Below are 23085 nucleotides of genomic sequence, written 5' to 3'. Positions count from 1 at the left end.
AAGGATGGGGAGCACCTTATCCAACCTCCATGCTGCCTCCACATGTCCCCATGAAATCACACACACACACACACACACACACACACACACACACACATCTTATTTGGATAATGTGCAAGACTGAGCAAGGCAGAGGTGGGAGGCCAGTTCCTCTACGGGTTACATCAGCGATTTCCAAACTGTAGGTCTGAGGCCCACCAGTGGTTTCCAACCCAATTTTGGGTTAATTGCAAAACCAACGGCAAATTAGGCTATGTGAAGCAAGGGTTAAGCAACCTGCTACTGGGTGGGTGGGTGGGAGCACTGCTACCCAAACACCATTATAGCCACAGAGGCATGATCGGCTGGTGAAGTGAAACATTTTTTTAGGTGGGTCCCGATGCTAAAATGTTTGGGAACCACTGGTTACATCCCAAGGCAGGTTTGTTCTTAATCAAATCAAAGTAGAAGTTTTATTGGGTATTACAATGGAGCAAAGGAAACACAGACAAACCAATATTTAAATAATACCTTTGAGATCAAGAGGCAATGTTCCTAACTAAAAATAAAACAGAGTCTAAGACTTCCCTGACTTAAAGCATCCACATACAACTGTGGCATCCTTTCGGTATTCTTCCTCGGAGTTAACTGTTTTCTAGCAAGACAGCATCATGACTTCTTTCTAGGTTTCTGTCTGACTCTTCCACTCTACCACCAGCTGAGCAGGTCTTTTTTCCCCCCACTTTTGGGATCCTAGCCCTCCCCCAAGCTCTGATAGGCTGGTTTTAACTTTTTAATTAACTGATGTTCAAACTTCCCACTCCAAAGTCAGATGCACCTGGAAAATTGGCAGGTGTGAAGTAAGTTTTTTGTCAAGGCTGTTATTCTCTGGTGATACCAGGCAATCACATGACTCCAATTTACGTCTGAAAGAGGAAGGCTGTGTGTGATATGTGATTAGAGCCCTGGTCAGACTAGGAAATCTGACATGCTGCTTCCTGGGTCAGCCTAGGTCAGTGCATAGAAAGCTATCACTGGGGGGGGGGGATGATCAATGCAGACTGAAATTTCATTGAGACAGACATTCTTTCGTTTTACTTATATCATCCTATCAAATGCCTTGTGCATTGATGCCATTAGACAAATAAGAGAATGGTGTACTTCACACTGTTCCTGTTAAGAATTACTGAGGTTGCACACATGAAGTGTGTTGAGCACTTGCTGTTTGGATAGCACTTTCCCTTCGTATTGTTATTAGAAGACAAAAGAGGCAGCTAAGTGGCATGCATTCTAATCAGACTGCAGACTGGGGGTAAAGAAATGAGGGTGAGAACAAGAAACTGGCGACATGTCAAGGATGGAGATAACTGTCAGTGCTGTCCTTGCTTTGTTCGTTGCATCCCTCAAGACAATAACACCCTTCCTTGGTCGCTGAAGGTCAGAAGCAATCCATCTATCATGTGTAAAAGGGCCAACTGTGTTTCCTTCTCCATCCCTTGTGGAGGATGGAGAACTCCAAAGATGGTAATGAAACCCCACATGTGATGCTTTCAGACTGAACAGCAAAGCCAGTGTAGGTGCAAATGCAATGTTGAGAACCTTTTTAATTGGAACCTGGAAGGTTCTGCATGCAAAACATGTGTTCCACCACTGAGCCCCTCCCTCCCCACATCTCCATATTCTTGCCTTTCCCTTCAGCAAGCCTGTCTTCTGCTTCTACACTGACAAAGGAGATGAAAGTGAAAATTGGAAACTTATTATCCAATGACCACTTTCCTACTCCAAAAAGCTGAACTCCCAAAATTAACATTTTGAGCAGCCGGAAATTTCTCTTTCTTCTTTTCCTTTGAAAATACATTACAAGGCACCTTGAGGCACGCTAGAAACAACAGCACAGTTTGAGGTCAAGAAGACTGAAGGGGAGTTTACATTTATCCACCGACAGCCAACAGCAGTGTTTTTTAAAAAGTGCCAGTCAAGCAGAATAATGACAGCTCCTTTAGTAAACCCAAAATAACAATAATACGTAATAATAACAACACAAGTGAATTTTTTTTCATATTCAAACAAACACCTAGCCCACAATACCCTGGATTTGACAAGTGTTAAAAGAAGCAGGTCTGGATAGCGGATGTGGCAATGCCTGGAGATGTCAGAATCAAAGAGAAAGAATGGGAAAAGATCACAGAATATAAAGATTTGCAAATTGAAGTTGAATGCCTATGGCAAAAAAGAGTTTAAATTGTAAAAAAATTGTTGTTGGTGCTCTAGGCACAATACCAAAGGACTCTGAAAAGCACCTGAACATCTTAAGTGTAAATGAAATCAATACACACCAACTAACCTTACTTTCAACAGCATGCACAGTATGAAAATATCTGTGAATACCCCAGGTCCTCAGGAAAGACCCGATATTCAACAGGCCAGATCACATCTGGTGGGCTGTGCATATTTTTCATAACAACAGCCTCCTACAGCCACTGTGCTTCTCCCCTTTCCCTTTCCTTGTGAATGCCATGATATTGCCTGACGATAGCTAGTAGAACTTTCTATTTTCCTTCTTTCTCTTGGGGGGGGGAGGGTGGCAAGAGAATTGCATTCTGGGTAACCTTTCTCTTTTCACAGAGGGGACTCAAAAGGGCATATAGTCTCTTCAAAAGAAAAACAAACTTCTTTCACATAAAAAAGGTAAGATGGAAAGGTCAATTTTGATCATAGTTTGCTAGCTATGCATATCGAAAATGGCAACCATGGTCATCCAGACCTGCAAATAATGGTCCCACAGACTAGAAGTAGTCTACCAATCAACTGTATTAATGCTATTATATATTGCATTTATATACCACCTTTTCCTCCATGGTGCTCAGGACAGTGTGCATGGCTCCTCCCCCTTCTTTTATTCTCCCAACAATGCTTTGAAGTAGCTTGGTCTGAGAGAGGGTTACTGATCCAAGGCCACCCAGCTCCATGCCTGAGCAGACATGGATTGTCACTGGATGTGTCACATGCCACACTGGATTGTCACTGTATTATATCTTATCAACACAAGAGGCTTCTTTAGATGATTAGCAGCCCAATCCTTTCCACACTTCCCTGGGAGTAAGCCTCACTGACTCCAATGAGACTTACTTCTGTGTAGACATGCGTAGGATTGAGTTCTAGGTCGTTAATCCATAAAGCATGGTATTACTTAACTGGCTCTCCAGGGTCAAAGGCACTAGGGACTAGATACAGGCACTTGTGCAGGCAAAGTATGTGGTCAACCACTGACCTACTGTGTCACCTGATGGTTAGTCCAAGATATGTTGTTGTTTTAAATCCTAGGAAAGCCACACAGATAGTGGAAGGATATTATGTTGTGATTGTTGTGATCTCACATTGCACGGGTCTGTAACAAATCTTGCCACTGAGCCATACTTGATTTTATTTGTTTTCATTTGATGGAAAGTATGTCAACCTTTCAAATAAATCCACAAAGGTTTTGAACCCTAATTATAATGTTAGTTACTTTATGGCACAGAAGAAAAGGTCTTCTACAACCATTCTCACCACAAGCAGTAGTGCTGAGGGGGGGGAAAATGCAATTCCCAGGACTCCGTATGTCTGGCACACACCAATCACAGCATGCCCTGCAGTGAAGGGAGGAAGGTGACAGTCCTCTTGCCATCCCTGGAGCCACAAGGAAGGTTGGTAGAAAAGGAAGTAAATGAAGACAGGCAAGCAAAGCTTGAAATCTGAACTGGGGAAGAACTTTTCTGTGCCATATTATTTCCTTGAAGAAGACTATGACATTGTTTGATGCAGCTTGCAACCTGTGTTGGATAAAACATGGTGGCATTGCGAGAGAAGAGTGTGAAGCCCTCTTCAGGATTGGCCAGTCCACACTGCTCCTCTTTTCAGGAGTTAATGGAAGGGGGGGCAGGTCCACAGGAAGGATGCTCCCGTTGCTCCAATAGGAACCAGGTCTAGTGGGTGTTTCAGTGCTTTAGAAATAATCATTCTAGTGCTGCCATTAATTTATAGAGAAGCATTATCTATGGCTCTACTGACACCGACTTGGCTCTGTCAGTGTGCCAGGTTGCTTAGAGATTTGTTGACAGATGCAATGGGCAAAATGGAGAGAATAATAAATCCTGATCTGAAACACCTCTTCAGAAGCACAGTAGTATTTCAATCCTGGCTTGCTGTCAAGCATGTCAAATTTAAATGAGCGGGCCGATTATTATTTATTTATAATATTTATTTTTAAAAAAGACAACTCCTGGAGCTACCATGCTAAACGCTTCGGATTTGATTGTCACGCGTGATCCAAAATTGAATTTCAGCTCAGGGAGTCCTCCAAAGGTAAAAGGCTAACGCAATAGTGCGCGTCACTATCTTCCATTGTTCACATTTATGCGCATGTATTATACATGCAGCCTTTTATAAGACCATGTTACAGGCTGATAAATTATGCACTTTTGCAACCTTATGTTTTACATTGTCATGTCATGTTCAATGTCCTTATAGTGCACAGTATCATTATAGGATTTGACACCCCCACTACAAAGTTGAAGGCTACTGATATTCACGTACACGTATTTTTTACCTCATTTTATGCATAAATGTCAGTCTTCGTTACATCTCCTCCTCCCCCAAACAAAGCTTTTGCAGCTGCTCATAGGTATGGGGTCTAGAGAATATTCTCATCTGCTTATTTGTATTTGGGAGGATTCTATGGGGAATAGAATGTGTTAGCATTCACAGCTGCCAGAATGTAGTTTATAAAAACACATTTTTACTTACGAGAACATTTAAATTGACTCAGAGGCCTTTGTAAATTTGGCATGATCACTTAAAAAAAAACTGACAACAAAATCCTATGTACGGCTGCTTATTGTGGCTGCATCGGCACTGGAAGGTTGAATACATTGGGCCTCATTGTGTCTGTGTGTAAAAGTAAGAACTATCTGTCTTCAGAGGACCCCACCATTCTGTGTTTCTGCAGAAGTTACTGTTCTGAGTTTGCCTCCTGTGTGGTCAGATCTGTTCACTGCATTTGCCCATTGCACCCAGTGGATAGACACAGCAGAATTGCCAACCAAGCAGAGATGGATTGGAAGGGAGAAAAGTTAGACCAGGTGCATCATGCAGAGATACAGAAGGCAGAGCCCTCTGTGGGTCCTTATTTAAATAATTCATAATCACACACTGATGTGCCCAGTACATGGTTTGGAAATTACAACTTAGTCCGCTATTTAAGTTACTGGGTCAGTGGTGTCGCAATGGAAAGAAAGGGGATGCAGCCTGCTCCAGGAATCAACCAAAAGAGGGTGCTAAGAGGGTTTCAGAACTGCTCCCGCTCTGGCCATGCCAGCCTCAGACATGCCACATCTCAGCCAGCACTTAATTGTTGCCAAAGAGCAGTGGCAGTGGTGTTTGCTGTGGCTGGAACTGACACTCACCCACATGTGCACCTGTCCCTGGCAGACCACAGCTGGTTCCTCCTCCTTCTGGCAGTGAAAGCTCAACAACCCAGAAGTGACATGTGACACGATGATGTCATCACATCACACCACCAAACTTCTAGGTTGCCGAGCTCTGCACTGGAGGTTGCCATCCCCAGAGGCACCACTGCACTGGAGTTAGCTTTCAGTCAAGGACAGCAAATTCCAACTAGCACAATAGCACAACATGAAAGTTTTAATTAGCAATCATTTGGCATTAAATACTTAGCTTACAATCTCACTATTGTATAGAAAGCAAATTTTGAAACAAAGAGTCTTGGATCATATAATCTTACATTGCTCTCCTTGCCTTAAGAAAGACAACCTTCACTTAATGGGATTTCAGCTATATGGGTACTATCTACAATCGGAGGCTAATTCTGAATTCAGATGCCGTATGTAACACCACAGAATAGCACTTTCAAACGTTAATTTTAATTAAAATGAAAGCCCTTCATTGATTAAAGGATAATTATTCTTTAAATGAAAGCATAAATTAAAAGTGTTCGCTAATGGTCAACGTTCTTGCATTTTGCCACAGAATGAACAGGATCACTTGGAAATGCAGATTTCCATTCTCTGTATTCCCAAGGGAGAAAATGCCATGTAACAGATCTTTCCCTGCGGTTCATTTCCCCTGCGGTTCTTAAGTTTGGATGTAAGACTTGGCGATTCCATTGGCAGTCCCTGAAGGGGTGAACTGAAATGGTTTGAGCCATGCTGTGAGCCCCTCGCTAGAAGTCTTTTGGCTTCTCTCTTCCCAGAACTACCCCATCAGTGGCCATTCCATCTCATCATCGTCATCATGCAATTTTAATGCACCTGGACTGTCTTCATTGCCTCTGCTGTGCCACATCCATTCTTCCTGTTGGGTTTCCCTGCCAAGATTGCTTACAATCCAGCAAAGACATGCCCTGCTGACGTTGTTGCTTTGTTGAATTTTTAACACAGATTAAATATTAACTGTTAGACAAGTTGGATGTATTTAAATGAGTCTAGGTTAGTGATTTTAACCATACATCCTTGGACCGGTCTGCATTGTATGGCTTGGCTCAGCCTTTCCATTCTAGGCAGGGAGTCTAATGCTTATTTCCCCTTGGGAATCAAGAGGTCCATCATAGTGAGAAGTCATATCTGCCTCTCCTTGCTAAGATGGTGAACAAGCAAAAACAATATTCCAAGTGTCTCCCCCCCCCCCCACAAGCAGACCAAGCAGCTCAGTTTACGTTGCACAACATTTGAAAAGTTTTTAGTTCTTTGGGTAGCCAACATGTACAAAGGGAATTGATCTACTGCCAGGAGGAATTCACCTTGCGGTACTAATTAGGATGAGGTGTTTGAGCAAAGGAAGTCCCACTGTGTATGCACAAACATACTCATGTATACAAAGAAAAGGGAAAGTTCACTTTGTGGAAAAGCAGCCCAATTCCCATAGCAATAGGATGCTTATCCCTCCATACTAAGAACAGTTTCAACATTTATCAAAATACATAATCAGCTGAATACAAACCTGTGCATCATTCTCCATAGGTAAATGAGCGCAAACACATTGCTAAAGGTTTGAGGAAGAAAACACCCTGAAATACAAGTGGACCCACATTATTCGCAGGGATTCCTTGGGCCTCAGAATGCCTTATAAGGACAGAAAAAAATCACTTCTGGTTTCTCCAAGAAACCAGAAGTCATGGAGTTTGCATCAAACAGACATCCTGAGGGTTGGGGAGGCTGTGCGCGGCCTCACCAGCCCTCCGAACACCTCTGGATGCAACCAGAGCACAGCAGGATCCAAGTGGGGCCTTAATCAGCGGATTCAGGCTACAATCCTATCCAAAATTTCCTGGAAGTAAGCCCCACTGACTATAATGGGGCTTACTTCTAAGCACATGTGCATAGGATTTAGCTCTCAATCATCTGCACATTTTGGTGTCCACAGGGGTTTCAGGAATGGAACTCTGGGATAATGAGGGCCACGTATCTTGCTAGCTATACTGCAAATGTGTATGCTTCCTTCAAAATGCCTACTGATGTTGGGCTAGGACCACCCCAATTCTCCTTGTATGGTGATTTAATTCCAAAATGTGGTGCAGCTCTTAATATCACCAGTTAAATAGAGAACACATATAGCCAGGCTGAGTGACTGCAGGGAGAAGGACATTTTGGGAAGATGAACCATAGAGGAATTTAGAAAAGCTGAGGGCATTTTCTCAATATCATTTGAAATAGTCATCATCAAGCTTTTTCCAAGACACAGTTGTGGCACTAGTGTGGTGCAATGTCCATAAGTTGTCAAATTTGTCTTGCCAGACCAGGTAGTCCTGCATCTCCCAGTTCACATTTCTATGAAAAAGGAAAAAGTGGACTCCACAGAGGTGCATTTTACAAACTGTTGCATCTTCTTTGTGGATTCCTTTTATGAAATAATCAGAGTCCTATTGTGTGGTAATACAATACTGCCTGTTCTTCTTTCCTGTTTATTCTGCTCTTTCGTTTGTGACTTGCATTGTCCAACTGCTATTCAGTCCTGTCTCTCTTCCAGAGCACAGTCCTTTAGCAGGCACCAATCCTGCAGTTGGTAAGAGCATGGGAAATAACAAGGCGCTCCACTGAGGAGTGGTTTCGGCAAGCCGTTGTCCCAGAGCACACTGCAACTCTGAAGCTGGTAGACTACGGAGAGCAGGGTGGCTCCATGGAAATGCAGCTGAACTAACTGTCCCTCAGCTCCCCTAGAGCAAAGTCCATTGGTGGCCAGAGAGGCAGGAGAGAAGACCTTAAGTCCAACTTTATTGGCTTGTTGAGACAAACTAAACTTAATATTTTTCTTTCACTAGGGTTTCTCCTTTCAAAAACAGATGGACTATCAATGAGAAGAAAAAAAAATGCATGCATTTCATATGTATTTCACGATTATTTAAGGAGTCAGGCTTCACCAAAATACTATGAACCCAAATGCTGACTCTTTGTTTTCCTGGGTATATGCACATAAAATTGCACATAAAATCCGAGTTCTCTCCATGAATAGAAGGAGGGTTCCCCCCATTTCATGAAAAGTGAGATGCACATGGAAAAGGTTCTACCATTCATGGACTGAAAACTTAGTATGCAGTATACAATTTCGTCACTGGTAGTGATGCTGGAAAACCATTCTGAGAGGGAGTAAAGGCTTTAAAAAAAATTGGTGTTTTGATAATCCTTTATGTTGACAGAGAACTATACATGTGATTGCATGGGGATAAGCTTCTCAGAGAGAGTCAAGAGTGAATGAGAATTGAGTGGTCTGTAATGGAACAGTTCAGCTGTCACCTATCTGTTGGGGGAAGACAATTCAGTTCAATTGGGTTAAACTAGAGATTCCCAAACTTTTTCCATTGGTGGCTCCCTTGACCTACTGGGCCATTGGCTGCGGCCCCCCCATTAAGGTTACAATCCTATACACTGTAAAGGGGGGCAGATTTTCCCCAAGGATTCAGTGGCTCCCCTGGTTGGTTTTTGCAGCTGTACCAGGGAGTCACAGCTCAGTTTGGGAAACACTGTGTTCAACTCTTGTTCTGCTCCGTTTCAGTATACAAAGGGATGTCGGTAAGGCATGCTGGTAGCCAACTGTGTTCCTCTGAAGTGTTCTTAGTAAACAGAAGTTAATGCAAGCCTAGCAGTTTCTGCTGAGTGCTGACTTGAGGGAAGGGCCTATTGGGGCCTGGGAGTCTGAGTGAGTGAAACTTGCCTGGAACCCACAGGCAGAGAGAAAGCAATATAGTGGCTATAGTTCGCTAAACACACTTACCTGTGAGTAACTCCCAATAAACTCATTGGGAATTACATCTGAATAGACATGCCTAGGATTGTGCAATACAAACATAGTTTAAGACAGTGAGCTGGTAAATCCCTGGTTTGGATCCCATGCCAGCCACAGATTCAGCTCAAAACACCATTCTTTCAGTGTCAGGCCTCCTTATATCTGCAATATGGGGTAACATAGCTACATAACTAAAAGGACTGTTGCAAGTTTTGCTAAGTTTAGTGGACTCCATGTACATTATACTCAAATAAAATATGTGAAGTGTTGGAATATTTGCATATTTCTCCTTTCAAACACATAGTGGGCTGTTAGTAATTGACTGCTGCTGAAAGAGGGTTTTTTTTTTGCATGTAGCATGCTGCCTCCTTGTGTATTTGCATGAATTTGCATGACTCCACAGCCCTGATGTATTATTCTTATTGAGGGAGATACCTACTGGGGAGAATGTATGAATGTACTACCAACTTTATAATAAAAATCAAGTAGCTCCATATATGATAAAACTGAAAAATGCTGTGCCTTGTTATGACTTATTTTTCCAAGAAAATTATTTTAAAAGAGGCAGACTTTTTATGCGCCTGATAATGTACTTTATTCAAGACCACTACGGTGTCTGTTCATGATTTTAGTAAACTTCTTTCTGCTATTTTTGATGCAAAGAGATACACACTTTTGCACCTCAGACTTCCCTTTTAAAATATGTCTGTTGTGTTACTCAGTGATAACATGCTCAGACTGCCTTATGAGGAAAGGCTACAGCGTTTGGGCCTCTTCAGCTTAGAAAAGAGACGCCTGAGGGGGGACATGATTGAGACATACAAAATTATGCAGGGGATGGACAGAGTAGATGGAGAGATGCTCTTTACACTCTCACATAACACCAGAACCAGGGGACATCCACTAAAATTGAGTGTTGGGAGAGTTAGAACAGACAAAAGAAAATATTTCTTTACTCAGCGTGTGGTTGGTCTGTGGAACTCTTTGCCACAGAATGTGGTGATGGCGACTGGCCTGGACGCCTTTAAAAGGGGATTGGACAAGTTTCTGGAGGAAAAATCCATTACGGGGTACAAGCCATGATGTGTATGCGCAACCTCCTGATTTTAGAAATGGGTTATGTCAGAATGCCAGATGCAAGGGAGGGCACCAGGATGCAAGTCTCTTGTTATCTGGTGTGCTCCTTGGGGCATTTGGTGGGCCGTTCTGAGATACAGGAAGCTGGACTAGATGGGCCTATGGCCTGATCCAGTGGGGCTGTTCTTATGTTCTTATGCCTTTGTCAATCTCATGGGCTAACAGTACCCTTCAGATTCTATTTCCTACATCAGGGTCCTGATCCAGAAACTGCTTTCAGATGTGTTCTGACATTCCATTCTTTCAATAAAACACTACTCTCTAATCATTCATTTTCTATAGGTGTGGATTGGTCTCCTCGCTTGAAGCAAATGCAGGGTGGGGGGTTAATCAAGAGGGATATGTCTTGATACACAGTCAATATCTTATTTCTCTTTATTTCAAGGTGTGTAGGAGACACACATCTATGGGTGTGTACTTGGTGCCAAATGCCTGTCAGGAAAGCATAGGCCAGATTAGTAAGGTGTCTACCTGCTGGATAGATAGCAAGAGGCCCCAGATGCACAGGCCAGGAAGGGCACACTTATGATTGGTCCCAGTAATCACAACCATGCCCCCCCATTGACTGGAATGCTAATAGAGCCTTGCTTACTCCTTAAATTCAAATGGAGCTTTCACATTTGTTTCTATTGTTTGTTTGTTTCCTTGCCCCAAGGGACCACTTGTTTCCTTGTCTCAGGGGGGAGTCTCCACCACTCCAACTTACCATTTTCAGTGCTCCAGCAGAGGCCACTATGGTCTGGCTGCTCCTGCATAGGCTGCATAGGCTGCATAGGCTCCTGCATAGGCTGTGCTCTATGGCATGTCACATTCTGCAGCAGCTGTAAAGCACGCTGCGCTGACGGAATGGCATTCTGATGATGCAGCTTCTGGATAGAATTGGACTGAAGATCTCCCAACTTCCTTCTGAGGTGGGGGCAGCACCATTAAGGCTGCGTGGATTGTGCATGTGAACTTCCCAACTCCCCTGAGTGTATGGAACATCTCTGGGTACATCAGCCCCATCTTATGTGCAATGTATACAAGTGGATCCTGCATCCAAACTTCAATATAAAGAAGTAATTAGGTCCATTGCATTCCAAATAGCACTGGGATATTTCCAATAATAGGACCACTCTGTTCAAGGAACATCATAACAATATTTGGGTTTAAACAACAAAACAAAAAACGGTTGTGTTTTTCATTAGTGTTACCTTAGCCTAGAACAGGGGTGTCCCAAACATTTTGGCAGGATCAGCCCTCTGACACTGTGTCTCTGACACTGGGGAAAAAATGAATTAATTTACATTTAAAATTTGAATAAATTTACATACATGAATTTATTAGAGATGGAACTTATATGAAAGAATGGAGGTCTTGCAGTAGCTCAAGGCCTATAAAAGTCCTTGCATAAAGCAAGGTCAGCCTTTCCTTCACTGCCACTGCTGCATCACAGATGTAGTAGAAACAGCAAGTAGCGCAGGGAGCCCTCATCCTGCAACTCATGCAAAAGGTCGAACAGTCGCCCTCACCCTAAGAGCAGTTGGGTCAAGCCAGCATGCGCTCTAGCAAGCCTCTAGAGGGCCAGAGGCTCATTGGAGACTGGGGGCTCCCCACAGGCCAGACTGGGAGCCCCTGAGGGCCACAAGTTTGGGCACTCCTGGCCTAGAATAAGCAACACTAAGGAAAAACACAATCATTTTTTGTTTTTCTGTTTAAACCTATTGTTACGTATTCCTTCAGTAAAATGGATCTGCACTCTGTTTTGTTGTTTTGTTGTGTTTCTCTCTGATCAAAACACAGTATATACAATCTACAACTTAAAATTTACAGAATTTTACCATCTACAAATGATAGCTGAGCTGATTGACTTGCATTATCAGAATATCTGAAAAAAATGTCAAGTATATATCCAGATTTCCTTGCCAAATATTTTGTCTGCATGACAGAAACTGTAAGAGGCAAATAGACATCTTCTGATGGAGACAGTAGTTTTTGTCTTGGACTCAGATAATGTGTGCTAATAAAAAAATCTAGTCCATCTTCTTTTCTTTGATGAACTCAAGGTGGCTTACAATGTGATTTTTTTTTAAAAAAACAATATAATAAAAGAAACAGCAGCAACTAAAACAAAATCATAAAAAATAAATCAAGGGAGCTTAGTGTGGCAGGAGATATGATAGGATGGGGTATGGAGGAGCCTTGGCTATGGTGATAAGAAGATCTGCTGTTGCAGCATTGATCAGGCCCTTGATAACTATGGCAAGTGTGTCCCAAATATCAGTATCCCTGGAAAGTACAGTTTCCTAAGGCTTCTGAGCCCTTGATCATCTTATCCCAATCATCTTCTCCTCTTGGTCCTCCACCTTGTTCTCAGACTGAGGAGATTTCAGTTTTGAGGTTATGACACCATTTCAGAATCCAGGAGTCCTGGGAAACTACATATTCCATAACTTCTAAGTCCTTACTCCGTCCACAGGCTGCTTTAGCCTACTTAAGATCACAGTAGCAGCTCTTTGCATCACAGCTGCAGTTAACCAGGTAAATTTTGGTGGGAAAATAATGGGGCCCCCCTATAGCACCCAAGGGATTGGTACTGATGTAAGTGAGATGAGTCCAGCCTCACCTCACCTTCACTTCCCCAGACATTGAGCTATGCTTGGAAGTTCCAAACTGGGAAGGTTTGTAGTATGATTTCCCTAATTCCAAACTTCATCTGTATCATTATTTATAGTACTACGTTATCATGATTACTATTTAAATGCTTTCTAATATGTGAGCTTAAAAGATCAATGCACATGAAGTTGCCAAGTTGGTTTAAGGAACGTTCTTCTGGACCATAATTAAAGCTGTTTTACTGAATTGATTGTTTTTCTTCTTTAATCCCCCCCCCCCCCCCGGTGCAATTTTGGCATACAGTTCTCTACAATACACTCATTTTATGTTTCACTGTTCTGGTTACATCTCATTACAGCCTACACTGATCAGTCCCCCTGAATCCTAAGTCTCAATTTCCCTGTCTGATCATTATTTTCCTTTGCTTTATGTCTAAATCCAGTTTAAAATGAGATCCAGTTTCACTGCTGCAATTTGAAGTCATGGGGATTATCGGGCAAGTGCTACAACACCACTGAGAGTTGAAGGACTCATGAACCAATGCTCATTTCTATGCCTCCACATAGCAGTGAAAGCTACTCACGAAATTGCTTGCAATGTGATAGGCTTCACTGTTTTTTTTCTTCTTATAGTTGGGAAGCAAGTCTATTCATAGTTGGAATGACAAGGACTATAGCTATTGTCCATGTATCAGAAAAAATTGGATTTCTTGCTGAAATCGTTGGAACAGTAGGCGAAAAACTTATCATCTGAACTCCACACATCACATTATCACCTATCTAGTGTAATGTAAATGGGATTAACAAAAGACGCTCTTGTAAGCTCTACTTATGGTGCATCAGACAGAGAGAGGAAGATTAGAACTTCAGGATGTCAGTCTCCTCACATCACTTCTTTGGTCTTCTTAGACACAATCCCTCAGCCTCTCAAATTTCTGGGCTAGCTGCTATTATGCTTTGTCTGACTCATCTCACAAAATTAAGGGCATGTCCACTCATGGCCCAGGAGGAGGGGCAGAGTCTGAGCGCATCATGAAGTGTGCATGCACCATGAATGTGCATGCATCATGAGCAGGCACATCCTTAACTGCATGGAGTCAGCACGCATGGTCCAAAACACATGCTCTCTTGCCTGGTCATTCTCTTCCAGTCCACACCTTAAGCCTTTAAGAGGTTAAGCCCTTCCCATCTTCCTTATCAGCCGCTTCTTTCCTTATGGCAGCCATTTTCAACCACTGTGCTGCAGTACATTGGTGTGCCGCAAATGGTCCCCAGGTGTGCCATGGGAATTTGGGAGAAGGTCATTTATTAGTAGGTCCATTGGGAGATGCAAGCCTCCCCACTACCAGCACAGTGTGCCTTGTCAATTGTCAAAAACCAATGGTGTTTCTTGACAATTTTAATGCCTTGCTAGTGTGCTGGGAGATGAAAAAGGTTAAAAATCACTGCCTCTTCCATTTCCATGGTCTTCTGCAACCTGCTTTCCTCCATCTTCTGTCTCCTTTTTTCAAACTTTCTGTTTCCTGTTTCTTGGCACACTGCCTTCTCTGCCTCCTTCCTTTTCTCACTTTTACCTTTCGGGTACCTTCAGGGCACTTTTCTTAGTTTCCCAGAGTGCTCAGCCTCTCCCTGCTGTCGCACACAATGGTGAAGCAATATGAATGGGCTGGAATAATACTCTCAGAACTCCCTTCAAGCTTTGAGTTCTTTAAACATTCAAGGAGTCAATCAGAGATTGAAGTGAGTTATAACACAATCTGATGCATGTCTACTCAAAAGTCAGTCCCACTGTGTTCAATGGGCCTTGTTCCCAGGAAAGGGTACATAGGATTGCAGCCTTAGGGCACGATTCTAAGATCAAGCTGATGTGCTAATGTCCACTGTTTACCTGGATAAGTGGTTTGTTGTTATTGCTTCAAGATTAAGCTCATACCATAAGACAAGAATGATGCAAAAAGTAAATAAAGATAACCCAAATTATATATGACATGCAGTCATGTGTCATCTGTTGCTCGATTTGTTTCTGTTTTTAAAGCAAAAACAGCTCAGCAGCCTGAAGATAGGGGAGCAGGGAGGCATTGCTTGATCCTTCCCTCCTGCCCCTCCCAGCTTCTTTTCCACCCAGAGGGAAGGGGGAGAAGATAAGCATATATGCCCACAGAAGGAAAAGCAGCTTGTGTAGATTTTGATACATCCAGAAGGAAACGGGTCAAACAGTTCCTCCCCCACTCCTCCTCACAGCCTCCTGAGAATGTCCTAGGCTATCAAACAAACAAAACAAAAACACCCAAGTACATGTGTGTATGTGTCATTTCTTGTTTGGACTGGATTGGAGTGTGGGTAGAATCCAGCAGTTCTCAGGGTAGTCAGCCCACCCCTAAATTGTGATTATGTGACCAAGTTTACACAGATTGTATATGGGTTGCTACTATACCGCCTGACATATAGAACCTTTGCATCCTATAATCTGCACCGCAGTGCATCACTTGATAGGATATGACTAATATTATCTGTGCATTTTGATGTCACACTCAGATTGCTTTGTAAGTAATCCTTGCGTGCTGCTAATCCGCTGTGTTGAGCTCTCCTCTGAGCAAAAGGCTTGGAGAAATAATGACATGAATATTCTCAAATCCACACTGTTTGCTGTTTCCAAATTCTTCCTGTTGTGTCTGATTCTTTTCTATCAAAGGACTTCTGAATTAGTGCAAATTGTCAGAGGTGGATTTTCATTCTTTCCAGTGATGCTAGCCCCATAGTAAGGGAGACAAGATTTCCCTGAGTTTATTTTACATTTCTCTGTTTCTAAAGAGCCAGAAATTTGCCATCCATAAGATCAGTTTAATACCTAATGTTTCACCAAAGTTGCTCTGATGTCTAATTATCTTTTAAAAAGCAACAGTATGTTGAGCTTTGCTTTCGTACCAGGGAAAGTTGAGCGCAAATTGCTCCTTCACCACGATGATCAGAGTCAGTGCAAAACTCATTGTAGTTTGCTTACACAATTAAAAGCCATTTCTGCCCAACACTGCATATACGCAACAGGGATCAAGTGCAGGGTGACCAGATCCAATGGAGGACAGAGTGCCTGTACCTTTAACCATTGTACAGAAGAGGGAATTTGGGCAGGTGCAGCTTTTTAAACCCTTTCATGTTGAGCTGCACCTGCCCAAATTCCCTCTTCTAGACAATGGTTAAAGGTATAGGCACCCTGTCCTCCACTAGATCTGGTCACCCTGATCAAATGTGTATGCCTATGGGCTGGGCAGAAATGGGTTACACACAAAATATTGCACTGGTTTTCACTGAGTGTCTTGGAAAAGTCTTTTTCAGTCAAATCTATTTTACAGCATTGTTTTGAGGATAAAATAGGATAAGCCCATTGACACAGACTTCTGCTAAATAGTGTAGCAAGTGGGAGGTGGGCCACTCTGGGTACCACACTGGAGTGTAATGTGAGGGGGTGCCATCTGAGGTCTGCCAAGATGATGGCCACACCCTCGAAAGAAGCCACTCAGCCCATTTTAGAGCAGCTGCTACTTAACTTCTCCACGCACCCTCTTTTGGTGTCAAGCCATGCCAGATGGTAGTGCTAGAGGGGCCAGAAGGGGCTGCACAAAGAAGTGGGTCAAATGGCTTCTTTCTCTCCCTTTGGTTTCCTGACAGATTTTTGGCTTCTGCAAACCTCCAAGATTAGTGAGTCAGCACAAAGTTAGCAGAGGTTCTTCTACAACAGTAGTGCATAAAGGTTGCACTTATACAGTTGCAGCAACTAGACATTCAGGTGATGAGTGCAAAATAACAGAGGTGTCCCAGTGATGTGTATAACTTGTTTCTGAGATCTGTATCCCATATCTCTATAACATGACCATGTTGGCTACCAAAAATGGTTGGCAAACTTCAGTCTCGAAAGACTAAGGTATAAGCCTACAGCACCTGGTATTCCCAGGCAGTCTCCCATCCAAGTACTAACCAGGCCTGACCCTGCTTAGCTTCCAAGATCAGATGAGATTGGGCATGTGCAGGGTAACAGTTGCTGTCTACCAGCAGTCAGTACAAACAGCACAGTAAAACAATTAAAGCTTGTGCCTCGTTATCCACTGAGGTTCCGTTCTGGAACTCCTAGTGGATTAAAAAAAAATCAGTGGAAACCAAAACAGTGGAAAAATAGCTTTAAAGACCTACTTCCAGGTTTCCTGCTCCTCTATTGTCACCCCAGAATGCATTGGTATAGATGCTATACTGCATTCAGCCACTAGATGGGGTGAATAATGGATTCTAGTGGAATGAAATTATAATTATTTAATAGCGCGAAGGTTAGATATTGGATTTTGGTGCTTTTTTTCCTTGTTACAAGGCATTTAAAGGTGGACCTCAGTATCAGTGTAAGTCACATCAGTGGGTGCCAAGGTCCCACCTGTACCCACAATGATTTGTTTAATCTAAAAAACAACAGCCTAAAAATTAAACAGCAGCAGCATTCTAAATGTTTGCAAGCCAAATGGAAACACTTAACGTTTTTTGTTGCAAGGAAATGCTTGACTTAGAATTGACTTTAGAAAGTATTGAAAATGCACAAGAAAAGTGAAGGTGACTCATGTTATCTTGAACCGAGAGGGTTACATTAAAGGACAAATGGTTATTTTACCTCCCCTGTACAACCAGTTGTACCTTGTCCATGTTCATGATGCAAAGGCAGGAGCAAGCAAATACAAAGTACTGGGAACGGACTTGCTGAAGTGGGGAGAAGTTCTGGTATTTTTCTACATTCATCCATTCAGAAGAATGGGACGAGGAGGGGTTTGATGTATTTGTCTCATGACACAAGGATGGAGGATCCATGTGACATCATACAGGTGAAAGAGGAACGGGGAATGATGTACACTGCAATCCTATATACAAATACCTGGAAGTAAGTCCCACTGTAAATAGGACTGACTTCTGAGCAAACATGCCTAAGATTGCTTTGTAAGGCTGAAATCCTGTCCACACTTACCTGGGAGTTAGCCCCATTGACTATAGTGGACTTACTTCTGAGTAGACATGCATAGGACTGAACTGTAAGAAGGCTGGCTTACATGAGGCAGCTCAAAAGGGTGAGAAAGGGAAAGAATGATGCCAGAGATTTGGAGACACTCAATACAGAGAGTGGGAACAGAGGTTTGCAAAATTTGGATTTACCCTGACATCTACAAGTCTAAGAAAGCCCCGGGATCTCTTCACCAGATGACAGATACTATAGGATCTGAAGAAGAATTTTCTGAAGAAGGCTTGCTCTGCCTTCTTTTCTTTTTGAGCAGAAAGCAGGCTTTGTCAAATTCTTTTCATTCTCGTGTCTGTGGTTGCCTCTGTGCCTTTCTATCTCCTTGATATAAAGCCTTTAAAATTATTTGAGCTTACCCAAATTCCCTCCATACTGTTTTCCTGCTGCCTGAAAACTGTCTCTACAAAGACGCTATTTGCCATTTGCTGCAATTGCTCTTCAAAAATATCCTCCACCTCTGTGCTGCAGTCTTGAACCAAACCGCTTCCCATCAGCTGCTGCACAACCGTAAACCTAAGCCTGTACCTACTTACCGCTGCATTTAGTATCATGTGCAGTTTGACACTCAGGTTCCCTTTGTGAAAACAGCGGTGATGCTTATGTGGGGAGAAGCCTCAGCATTAGCTAGTCTCATGCATCCCTGGGTGTAAGACACTACACCCGGTCTCATGGGGAGAAGCCACACTGTAATGGCTCCCATGCCCTGAAGGTACTTCTCCTTCAACTATCTTTTTCCAAACCCTCATTTTCAAATCTATTCCAAAGGCATGTCTCCATCTCCCAGCCTGGCATCTCAGAAATAAAGTTTCAGAGAATTACACTCCTAAGCGACCTAATGTTTAATTCTTCCGGCAAGGCAAAATGGTCATAAATGGCTATAAACAGTTATAGCTCTTTTATGTTTGGCTCTTCCACTATATACATCATCTTGACGCAAACTCTTACAACATATAGAATTAATCTAGTGGCAAACAGTATGTTACACAAACATTCTTATCTGTATTACAGTTCTGGTAATTCTTTCCATCCGTCACACTTTCCTTACAAGTTTTTTTGTGTTTTTTTTTAATGAGCTGACACAACATGATACGACAGCTGAGAGAGATGGGAGCCTACATTCGCTAATGCAATAAAATTGTTCCCCTAATGTTACTAAAAATCATTAGCGTGCTAAATTTTCAATCAAATACCCAACTAGACAAGTTTTACATTGGCAATTAATCTACTTCTTGAAAACAACTCCCATGTAACTAATAAAGACCCTGAAACTTCCAAAGTAAAAGTCAAGTAGTCTTATTGCAGAAGCTATTCATTATGTCAGAGTTTTGGCACAGTCTTGAGGTTAGCCATTTGTCCATACTTGCAGGTGGGCTGAACGGCTTGCTACCACCCCTCATTCGCTTTTAGATTTTGTTCCTATTTCTGCAGGTGCGGGACTATGTCTGCCTCAATGTGCCTCAATGTGCTGCGTAAGCTGCCCCTCCCTCTTGCTGTCAAAGTCATTCTCTGCAGCGACAGCAAAGCATAGGAGATACCCCTACTTTGCTCTCGCCACCAGGAATGGTTCCGATGGCGATGGGGAGGGGCAGATTGCATGGCATGTTGAGGCACCCTGCAAAGCTTAGTACTGTGCCCCCCCACAGCTATGCTACTGAATTGGTGGCTCTCTTATATTTCGCTGAGGGGGAAGCAACGATCCCTATTCACCCCAGCACAACAACTCTTTTTGTGCTGTTAGCTGGCACTTCTGCTGCTGCTATTTAGATGCAGAGCCCTTTTGGAACAGGGGATCATTCTTTATTTAAACCCTATGAGCTGCTTTGTCAACCTCTTTTCTTTGTTGAAAAGTAAAACGTAAGTATTTGTGATAACAGTGTGTATCAAAATTTGAGCAATTTTGAGTTGAACTGAATATTTTGATGTTTGTTCATTAATTTTGGTGTGAGGATTTCAAAAATGCCACTATTTTTGGCAGTAGCATAGCTAAAGATTGTGTAGCCCGATATCAAGCTCAAAATGATGTGCCCCTTATTGGTTAGAGACGCTGTGCTTGGGTGAAGAGGGATAGTCCCGTCCCGTCCCCGTCCCCCGCAGCTAAATACACAGGCCAACACACATTTTGCTTCCTTAAACATTACACTAATTCCTGGGAATATTTGGGGTGCCAATTCCAAAAATGACATCCATTTTGCCCTATCATATCTAGTTTAGGAGACACGGCATAGCCTCTTTAGTGAATGGTTCAAGCAGCTTCCTCATGAGGAAGCCTGCCTTGGCTCCACACTGACTCCCAGATTGATTTCTAGTTCTGCCCATGTTCTGACAGATTCTACCAAGCTCCACTCATGACCCAACAGGTTTTGACCTGGCCCCAGCTACCATCAGGCAGGCTCCATCCCCCCGTCCATCTTTCCCTGCTTCTGGTTCAAACTGGCCAGCTGTAGTTTTTAAAAATCAAAACTTGGCAAGCTTAGAAGAGCTCCCATCTGCCTTGTGAGGGAGATGGTTCTATGGGCAGATAGGTCAAAAACTGTGCAAGCTTCAGAAATCTTTGGTACTTAAGTAAAAGACTAGTTTAGCCTACTATAGGGGAAGCCTGATCTGCTTTAGTTGCTCTCCTGTGTAAGCATATTCAGTGGTGCTTATGATCATGATCCCCCCCTTAGAACTACCAGTGTAGCTTTTAGAGAGCAAAATGTAGTAAAGGTGGAGGCTCATCCTCTGGAGAAGTACTCTAACAGTTTCAAAGGCAGCCTAAAGAGTTCAATAACACACTCACAATTTCTCAGAAGGTTTCCACAGTTCCATAATTTAGAATTCCCTTGCGAGTTCAAACCAATGTCCATTGAAGGCCAGCATTATGCTTCCTCATGATTACTGGAGTGCTTCTCAGATGAATTACACAGCAACGATTACCCAGCTAACCAACAATTGATGCTATTGTGTCCAATTAAACAAAATGTCACTTTGCAGATTAAAGAAGAAATAACTTGAGATCTTATTAAAGATCAAGCGACACAAAAACTGTTCGTGTCCTGGCAGTGTGATCTCTCATGCTGGAACTCTTGAAATATTGATAGTGGCTGTGACATTTCCTGATGACTGACATATCGATTGGAAATGCGGAGAGAGTAAATGTTACAGTTCTTCATTCTAAGCTGCAGGCTCCTTTCTCACATGCTGTATGCGACATGAGGGTTTATCTAGCATCTCCCTTAATTTATAGCTCTTTCGTAACTGCTGTAAAACTCCCACAAAACTGACAAGCAGCCCAAACTTCATGCTTAGGCTGTAAGAAGCTTATGTCTAATGAGAAGCTTTCTAGGTTATCAAATGGTTTGCTCTTTGGCACCAAGGAAACTGAGCATGAAGATGAAGGCCAATTCTATGCTTGGGATCATTAGGAAAGGTATTGAGAACAAAACGGCTAATATTATAATGCCGTTGTACAAATCGATGGTAAGGCCACACCTGGAGTATTATGTCCAGTTCTGGTCGCCGCATCTCAAAAAAGACATAGTGGAAATGGAAAAGGTGCAAAAGAGAGCAACTAAGATGATAACGGGGCTGGGGCACCTTCCTTATGAGGAAAGGCTACAGCGTTTGGGCCTCTTCAGCCTAGAAAAGAGGCGCCTGAGGGGGAACATGATTGAGACATACAAAATTATGCAGGGGATGGACAGAGTGAATAGGGAGATGCTCTTTACACTCTCACATAATACCAGAACCAGGGGACATCCACTAAAATTGAGTGTTGGGAGAGTTAGAGCAGACAAAAGAAAATATTTCTTTACTCAGCGTGTGGTTGGTCTGGGGTTGGTCTGTGAACTCTTTGCCACAGGATGTGGTGATGGCAACTGGCCTGGACGCCTTTAAAAGGGGATTGGACAAGTTACTGGAGGAAAAATCCATTACGGGGTACAAGCCATGATGTGTATGCGCAACCTCCTGATGTAACATGGTATTTGCTCCTCCAACTTCTTCTCTGCTACCCTTCAGCTCTGTCACTCTCAGATGCAGAAGGCCTCCTGTGTTTTCAGATGGCTCTGCCTATTTTCTCTCTTATGTTTCAAATTCCTACACCAGTGTTTCTCAGCATTTGTCCTCTGCTTTGGAGCCTCCTACTGCCGTGTTGCATTCCCGCTCTTGCTGCCAGGTGACAGGTGTCCAAGGGTCCTGCGAGTACCACCAGATATTAGTACCTATACCACTGGTTGAGAAACTCTGGCCTACACTGATAGTGCCAACTCTGTCTCCTTTTTCAAATCCCTCTTCAAAACCCAAATTTTCTGTGAAGTCACTAGCCTAACCCTTTCATCATCCTCCCCAACCAAAACAAAATCTTATCTGCAACTTTTGCTTCATCTTTACCTACCTGTGCGAACTAGATGCTTTACCTAGAGGTCTGGTCTGGTCTAGAGGGTAGAGCCTCCGTCTGCCTGAAGATAACATCTACAAGGTCGCCAGTTCGAGGCCACCGGCACCGTGCGACCTTGAAGCAGCTGACAAGCTGAGCTGAGCTATTCCATCTGCTCTGAGCGTGGGAGGATGGAGGCCAGAATGTGAAGCCAGATCTGAATGAAACACCTGAATGTAGTGGTTCTTGAAAGAAAGAACCTTATTTCAAATTGTAAAAATCCCTATTTAATAAGGGATTTAAATAAAGCCTGCCTATGTAAACCGCCTTGAATAAAGTCTTGAATAAAGACCAAGAAAGGCGGTATATAAATACCTGTTATTATTATTATTATTATTACCTACTAGATGCTTCATCTTTACCTACTAGATGCTTCTTTACCTGTGCGAAGAATGTATAGATTCAAAATATTGGATGAGAGCCCCAAATTTAGAAGTGTGCGTGCCAACTTTTCTATGGGGTTCTTTCCAAGGTAAGATAAATTGTGGTTTAAACACCACAGAAATTAATGAGAAATTGTAGTAATTACTAAAGGGGCAATCCTATTCAACCTTCTGGCACTGATGCAGCCACAATGTAGCCACAATGCAAGGGAATCCAAGCTAAGGGAACAAACACTCCCTTATCTTGAGGAGGCC

At 42.8% G+C, this 23085-nt stretch overlaps 1 pseudogene; it reads right to left on the bottom strand.

Moving 5' to 3' along the window:
- Positions 1–16910: 16910 nt before the first annotated feature.
- LOC136650078 (5S ribosomal RNA) lies at positions 16911–17030 on the bottom strand (annotated as a pseudogene).
- Between the last annotated feature and the right edge of the window lie 6055 nt (positions 17031–23085).

The sequence above is a fragment of the Tiliqua scincoides genome, chromosome 4, assembly GCF_035046505.1.
Source record: "Tiliqua scincoides isolate rTilSci1 chromosome 4, rTilSci1.hap2, whole genome shotgun sequence".
In the NCBI taxonomy this organism is placed as follows: domain Eukaryota; kingdom Metazoa; phylum Chordata; class Lepidosauria; order Squamata; family Scincidae; genus Tiliqua; species Tiliqua scincoides.
This window is presented reverse-complemented; position numbering and strand designations above follow the sequence as displayed.